Below are 8,333 nucleotides of genomic sequence, written 5' to 3'. Positions count from 1 at the left end.
CTGCATCGGACCAAAGTCCGGAACTGACTGGGACCTTGTCCTTAGCATCGGACCGAAGTCCGGAACTAACTGCATCGGACTGAAATCCGGAATTAACTGGGACCTTGTCCCCTGCATCGGACCGAAGTACGAAAACTGACTGAGCATAACATAGCATAGCATAAACACATCAACTAGTATAAGCACTGCATCGGACCGAAGTCCGGAACATGTAACACAAAACATGCTTGAATCAGAAAGACACCAAGAAATCTAACTACTGCATCGGACCGAGGTCCAGAACTACTGCTAACTAAACGGGATGGCATTATGGCCTTAGACCCGTTCCTACTGGAAGGAAAACTCACCTCGTAGTCTGGCTGCTGAGTGAACTGCTTTGAAATCTGTCTATTGTTGCTCCGGTATCTCACTGGTTACAAATTCCATAAGTACACTCAATCAAATACTGATAACTATACTAAGGGTGAAATGACTATTTTACCCCTGGTTAAAGGAAACCTCTTGGTCAAAGTCAACATACAGTTGACCTGACTCACCAAGTTGGGCCGCTAACTCATCGAGTCCGTACTCTCATTTCTCGCTTCTGCTCGCTACTACTCGTCGAGTTTGGCATAGACTCGACGAGTCCTTCTTTGATACCAACACTTAGTCAATCTGCATCCGACTAGCCGAGTTGTATGAACAACTCGTCGAGTTCTCCTTCAACATATGAACACTCCGACTGTGACTCGCCGAGTTGTATGAACAACTCGCCGAGTCTCTTCTTGAGATATGAAGATTGCCTTGGACTCGCCGAGCCATGGCATTGACTCGTCGAGTCCCTCCATGAATGAGTCCGATCTCTGACTCACTGAGTCCACCTATAACTCACTGGTTACACTCAGCATAATACATGAAAGGGGAAAACTCGAGGACTCGCAACTCGACTCGCCGAGTCTGAAGAACGACTTGCCGAGTCGGTTGCATGCAACTTCTATACAGTTGAATCTACTCAAAACCAATGCATACAACTTATAGATCTGGGTTCTTAAGGCTTAGTTACCACGTAAAGTTTACAACTTTACGTGTACATATGCATGAAAAGGGATTTAAAGGCTCAAAAGACACTTAAATGAGTAGATCTAGGGCTTTCATGCAAAATGGCTCCATAAAGGTATTAGATCTAAGTTTTTGGAACTGAAACATGGCTAAATCCGAAGGCTAATCAACCCAATGCGATCTCTCTACTATAATCAAGCTAAGAAATGGATAAAATGGCCTAAATCTGATTTAAAATGGAGAATCAATCATAGAAACAGAAGGAATCTGATTAGTACCTCAATAAACTCTGTAATGGGTGCAAGATCTTGGATCTCCTTCTACTCCTTTGGATCTAGCTTCCTTCTTCTCTTCAAAACTTCAAGATTCACACAAGAAATGCTCAAAACGCTCAAGGAATGGTTAGTCTTTGCTAAATGATGCTCTAAGGGTGAAGGAGGCGAGTTTCGGGCTCATAACATGGTTTAAATAGGGTGCAAAACCCGTGGATATAGGGTTTCTTCCAGACTAGCAGACTCGTCGACGAGTCTAGGATATGGACTCGCCGAGTCACCAACGTAAACGTGCTCAATATCTCGTCTCTACTCGGCGAGTCGGGCCTACAACTCGCCGAGTCCCAGCTAAAAAAGCATAGATACTTAGATTAAAATACATACCAGGAACCAGGTTCTACACATATTGGGCCAGGGGTAAAGTGGTTATTTTACCCCATGCATGGATTAATGATTATGGTATGGGACCTAATTGCTAATTGGGTATATTGAATGGTAGTGACTGCTCGGGTAGCTGGCGGGGCAACAACTAAAGAATTCATGCGGGAAGCTTCTTTAGTGCGAGGTGAGTCTCCTCACGATACCAATGGGTCTATGGCACCAAGGCCAGCCCGTTATGCATTATGTGATATGCTAGCTGATTTCCTGTTATGTGGTATGCTAGTTTATTATCTGTTATGTGATATGCTAGTTGTCTTTGTGATGCTTGCATGAAAGACCTCGGGGGGTTCCTGAGGCACTAGGGTGTAAGACCTTAGAGGGTTTCCATGGCATCCTTAGTCAAGACCATGTGAGGGTTTCCATGGCACTTGGGTGTAAGACCTTGGAGGGTTTCCATGGCATTGGGCTAAGACCATGTGGGGGTTCCCATGACACCCGGAGTAAGACCTGAAGGGTTTCCAGGGCATCCTTATATGTATGGTTGGTATGACAGTGGGCTAAGACCATGTGGGGGTTCCCATGGCACCCGGTGTAAGACCCTGGAGGGTTTCCAGGGCATCCTTATATGTTTGTATGAATGGCTTGTGTGATTGATAATGTTTATATAGTTGTTACAGCTGATATAGATTATGTGATTATGTCGATTATGTGGGGGTATACTCTGAGGAACTCACTAAGCTTCTTGATTACAATTTTGTTTATGGTTTCATGTATCTTTCTTTTGAAAAGGAAGGGCTCAGCTTGACCGCAACGCACACAACCATGTTTTCCACAAAGAATGATTTTTGGATGGTCTCTGATAACGTTTTTAATTAACAATGTTTTGGAATGATTGGAATAAATGATATCTATGTTGAGGTTATATTAAAAATGAAAATTTTACCCCCGATTTTCGGGTCGTTACAAGTTGGTATCAGAGCCTTAGTTTGAGGGATTCGGGGATACCTTCGGGTGTGTCTGAACTCAAACTGAGGATCTGTAAGAGTTTCAAAAAATTTCAAAGGAAAAAGTTTTAAGTAAAGAACTTTTAAGAAAAGAAAGGGTCTGGTGTATTCAATCAATCGAGCTTAAGTAAGTTTCCCAGAATACCCACATATGTTGTCTGTTATGATTTGATTATGAATCTGTGAATCGCATGCTTGTTAGGGCTAGGGGAGATTTCCATGGCATTGGGCTAAGACCATGTGGGGGTTCCCATGATACCCGGAGTAAGACCTGAAGGATTTCCAGGGCATCCTTATATGTATGGTTGGTATGCAGTGGGCTAAGACCATGTGGGGGTTCCCATGGCACCCAGTGTAAGACCCTGGAGGGTTTCCAGGGCATCCTTATATGTTTGTATGCATGGATTGTGTGATTGATAAGGTTTATATAGTTTTTACAGCTGATATGGATTATGTGATTATGTGGATTATGTGGGGTATGCTCCGAGGAACTAGCTAAGCTTTGTGATTACAGTTTTGTTTATGGTTTCAAGTATCTTTATTTTGAAAAGGAATGGCTCAGCTTGATCGCAGCGCACACACCCATGTTTTCCACAAAGAATGATTTTGGGGTGGTCTCTGATAACATTTTTAATTACCAATGTTTTGGAATGATTGGAATAAATGATATCTATGTTGAGGTTATATTAAAAATGAAAATTTTACCCCTGATTTTTAGGTCGTTACAAGTTGGTATCAGAGCCTTAGTTTGAGGGATTCGGGGATACCTTCGGGTGTGTCTGAACTCAAACTAAGGATCTGTAAGAGTTTCAAAAAATTTCAAAGGAAAATATTTTAAGTAAAGAACTTTTAAGACAAGAAAGGGTCTGGTGTATTCAATCAAACGAGCTCAAGTAAGTTTCCCAGAATACCCACATATGTTGTCTGTTATGATTTAATTATGAATCTGTGAATCGCATGCTTGTTAGGGCTAGGGGAGATTCCTGTGTATGTTGCATCAGCTGGTAGACTTGCATGCTAGTGCTGAGTAGTAAGCAATAGGTTGGCCTGATATGTGATGCTTGTATCTGCGAGAATATTGGATACCATGTTGGAATGAAAATGATAATTGGTATTTGTAACTGCAATGTATAATGTTTTGAAAATTGTATACGGTTAGGATCGTATAGCCTTAGAATAGCTGATTTGACCTTAGTTCCGGTGGTCTTAGGGTAGAGTCTATTATTCGACAGTCTATTAGCAGGGAACTTCCAACTTAAAAAGATACGTTAGGGACCAAGCATGTAAATTATCCCAAACTATAGGGACCATTCGTGTAATTCACTCTAAACTATTTGGTTAAAATGAGTGTGTAATTAATAGTACTTCAATTTCATGATTGCAAGTTTTGCTTATCAGGATCCTCTAATTCTATGATCAGGTAAGCTCTTTCATGAAAAAAAATATTTTTTTTCTTTATATATATATATATATATATATATATATATATATATATATGTGTGTGTGTGTGTGTGTGGTAGACTATGGGATCTTAGGCAACCGAGATGCGTGCATTCATATGTTGTTCATAAAGATTCTGTATGGGCACTTGCTACTACTCCAACATTCAATCATGTGTATAGTGGTGGAAGAAATCTTTCTCCGAGTGTGCTTCTATTTCTTTATGTTATTAACTTATTATTATAATAATTATCAATCATTTAATAATGATAATAATATTATTTGTTTCTACTTGTAGTAGTACTTGATAGACCTATCTAAGAGAGATAGCTTATTGCTATGCACAAAGGAACATCCTATTTAGCATTTATCATTAGATGATAATGGAATTTGGGTTGCAACAACACATTCCTCTATGGACAGATGGCCTTCTGAACACTTGAAACCTAAAAAATTGTTTCAAAGAGGTGGTTCCTTTCTTGCTAGAAATTTGTCTTTTTCAAGGGCAAGAGCTTCTTTAGAAGGATCTACCCCTGTGAGTTATGTTATCTTTTTGTAGTGTTTATGTTGATGCATAGCTGTTTACGTAAACCTACTCATTTAATTCATGTGTAGGTTCCTGTGTATAAAACTCCCACCTTAACTATTGATGGAATTCCAGGAATAGTGCAACATGAAATATTGAACAATAGAAGACATGTCCTTACCAAGGTAAAATATTAATCTTTTTTACATTTAAAAAAAAAAAAAGAACACTTTTTTTTTGTTGAAAAACTTGAAACTGATGGTGTGAAGAGTCAATTTGATAAGATAATGGTGGTTCTTTGAAGCTTTGGGAAATCACTAAAGGTGTTGTGATTGAAGACTATTGACATGTTTCATTTGAAGAGAAAAAGGAAGAACTATTTGAGATGGTATGTATGAATATAGATATCTTTATAAAAAAGAGTAAATTACATAAATGGTCCCTATGGTTTGGGGTAATTTGCGTATTTGGTCCCTAACTTATTTTTTAACTCGGAAGGTCCCTTTTGTTTGTTTTTGTTACGCGTCCTGTTTGTTTTTGTTACGCGCTTGGTCCCTATCATACCTAAAAAAACTACTATTTAAATCGGAAAAAATGGTGGGATAGGTAAGGTAAGGTGATAGGGGTAGGGTTGGAGGTGTATTTATTTAAATAAATTAAAAAACCAAGGGCAAAATAGTTTTTTTAGGTAAGATAGGGACCAAGCGCGTAACAAAAACAAACATTAAGGACCTTCCGAGTTAAAAAATAAGTTAGGGATCAAACACGCAAATTACCCTAAACCATAGGGACCATTCGTGTAATTTTCTCTTATAAAAACAATGTATATATATATATATATATATATATATATATATATATATATATATATATATATATATATATATATATATATATATATATATATAATCTTCATCTGTTCCCATTATGATTTTATATTTTATTTTCCAGGTCAGCATTCTTGCATGGTTCACTGTAGATACTAGGCTTGGAAGCTTGTCTATTCATTTAGATACCCCCCAGTGTTTTTCTGCCAAAATGTATACTGCTGACCTCAACATCTCTCAGAAAGCTGAAGATGACAAGGTTCACACATTGGATTTGAATTAAGTAATGAAAAACATCAGCATTGATGAGTTACAAAATACAAATTACAATCTCTTTAATCTTTTGCAGATTAATTTAGGTCGAGAAACCCTGAAAGGACTATTGGCTCCTTATTTTTCCAAGAAAAAAGTTAGATTCGTGTCTCAATCTCCAGTAATTGGAGAAGCTCCAAGCAAAGATATATCTTTCAAAAATATTCCACTTTCAAGACCTAAAGCAGATGCTAATGTTCAAAGTGATTCCATAGTTTACCCTCCATTTCAATTCTCAATTGCTTCTCCTCCTTCAATTATTACTGAGATTTCTCATATTGGAATATGGAAGAAGAAAATTACTCATCTTCATGGAATTGAAGATGATGATTTCCCTCGTTGGGTTTTAGATGCTGTTTTGCTTAATCAAATGCCCCCAAGAAAACATACCAAGTAAATTGTTTCTTTGTATCTCATACATTTTAAATATTATAGAATTTAAAAACTACATTGTTAATGACTTAATTCATGAATTTAAAGATGCTCATTCAAGTTTCTTTGTGTTTTTAGATGCAATTTTTATTTACATCCATTTGAAGGTTCAGCTGCTCAGATCTTGACACAAGGGAAGCTGAGTGCACCTCGGATTTTAAGAATGCATAAGGTGTGATATATTTATTACTACAATCACTTAATATTATTAGTGTTGGATTTTTGCTCCTGGATTGAAGCCATGGAAGCTTAAGCCTTCCATAGAGATCTTGTGCTATAATCAGGCATGTTCATGAGTTTAATTCTTAATGATTATTTTATTTAATTGGGTAGAATTTGAATTTTTAAGTACAATGTCTTAATAAATAAAAAAGTTAAAACTGATTCTTTTGTATGCGCAAGTGTTAGCACCTGAAACGAGCTTAGCTACTGTTCGAACTTACATATGGAAAAAGTATGAGGATCTTGTTCTCAACTACAGGATCGTGTCAGGAAACTGAATCCATAGGTATGTGCTTCTTCATATTAGCAAGATACTTTACTCTCACTATCAGTAATATCTTTTACTCCCTCCGTCCCAAATTGATAGTCCACTTTTCATTTTTGAAGTCTTTTTTTCTTTAACTTTAAGCTTAAATATTTTTATTTGTGTTATATATTACTTAATAAAACTTATAACAATGAAAAAACAATTAAAATGCAATCCATTCATATATTTTGCATCAAGTATTATCTATCAAAATAAAAAATATTTAAGGTCAAAATTGAAGAAAAAAGACTTCAAAAGTCAAAAGTGGAATATCAATTTGGGACAGAGGTAGTAATTTTTTTTGTAGGTCCCACATAAGCAAGTATGGTAGTTGTTACAGAAAATTGAATTTGGGATTTTGTATTTTGACTTTTTGACAATGAGAGCTGTTGACTTTAGAGAAAAGAAGAGTGAATAATGGAAGAAACCAACTCTCTTGTAAAAATCCTTAGAGCTATTGATGGTTGCCAAGTTAATTTCAAAATAAATTGGATCATAATACTCACCACCTCTATCAGTACGCAAGACTTTTACTAATTAATTTTTATGAAGCTCAACTTGTTGTTTATAACTTTTAAATTTATCAAGTGCTTCATCCTTGGAATGTAGCAAATAGACATAACAATATCTAGATGCATCATCAATAAAAGTAACAACATACTTTTTGTTTCCAAGGGAAGGTGTTGCATGGAAATCACATAAATCACTATGTATTAGATCCAACACCTTGCTTTCCCTAACAACATCTTTGAAAGGTTGTCTAGTGATTTTAGTTAGCATGCATGTTTTACATTTTTCATTATTTTGCATATCAAAGGATGGAATTAAACTCATTTTAGACATATCTTTTAATCTTTTGTAATGAATGTGTCCTAGTCTAGCATGCCATAATTCATATTTATTAAAATTATTGCTAGTACTAGTAGAAGCCATGCAAACAGAATTATCAATAAAAGGATAATTAATATTTAGCCTAATCATTCCATTACATACATATCCAAATCCTATAAAAGAACCATGTCTTGACAAGATATACTTGTCACTTTCGAATACTTGTTTGTAACCACAATTATTTAATACAATTTCAGACACGAGATTCTTACGAATCCCTGGAACATATAAAACATTGTTCAAACACAAACATTTCCCAGAAGTAAAAGTAAGTAAAACAGATCCTATGCCCTTGATTGGTTCAGTTGCAACATTTCCCATCTTCACAACAGATCCATCATTAATTGGTTGAAAGTCCTTGAACCAATATAAATCTTTGCAAACATGACTTGTTGCTCCTGAATCAACCCACCATGCAACATTATCATCCTGCACATAAAATGCTTCAGAAATCACAGAAATATAATTCTGAATATATTTAGAATTCTGCATGAATACAGAAATCTGACCTTGTTGCTTCTCTGGATCCTTGGATCCACTTGGTCCTGCACCATCCTTGTTCACTTTACGCAAACGACAATCTTTCTTGAAGTGACCCGGTTTGTTACAATTCCAACAGACCACTTTAGCCTTCTTGTTGGAAGACTTTTCATCCTTTCCTTTAAACTTCCTTTTTCCATT

The 8,333-nt window shown here is 36.4% G+C and overlaps 1 pseudogene; it reads left to right on the top strand.

The window, feature by feature from the left end:
- The first annotated feature begins 1,802 nt into the window (after positions 1–1,802).
- LOC145029501 (uncharacterized) lies at positions 1,803–6,736 on the top strand (annotated as a pseudogene).
- Positions 6,737–8,333: the final 1,597 nt, after the last annotated feature.

The sequence above is a fragment of the Lactuca saligna genome, chromosome 2, assembly GCF_052625555.1.
Source record: "Lactuca saligna cultivar CGN05327 chromosome 2, ASM5262555v1, whole genome shotgun sequence".
NCBI lineage: Eukaryota > Viridiplantae > Streptophyta > Magnoliopsida > Asterales > Asteraceae > Lactuca > Lactuca saligna.
This window is presented reverse-complemented; position numbering and strand designations above follow the sequence as displayed.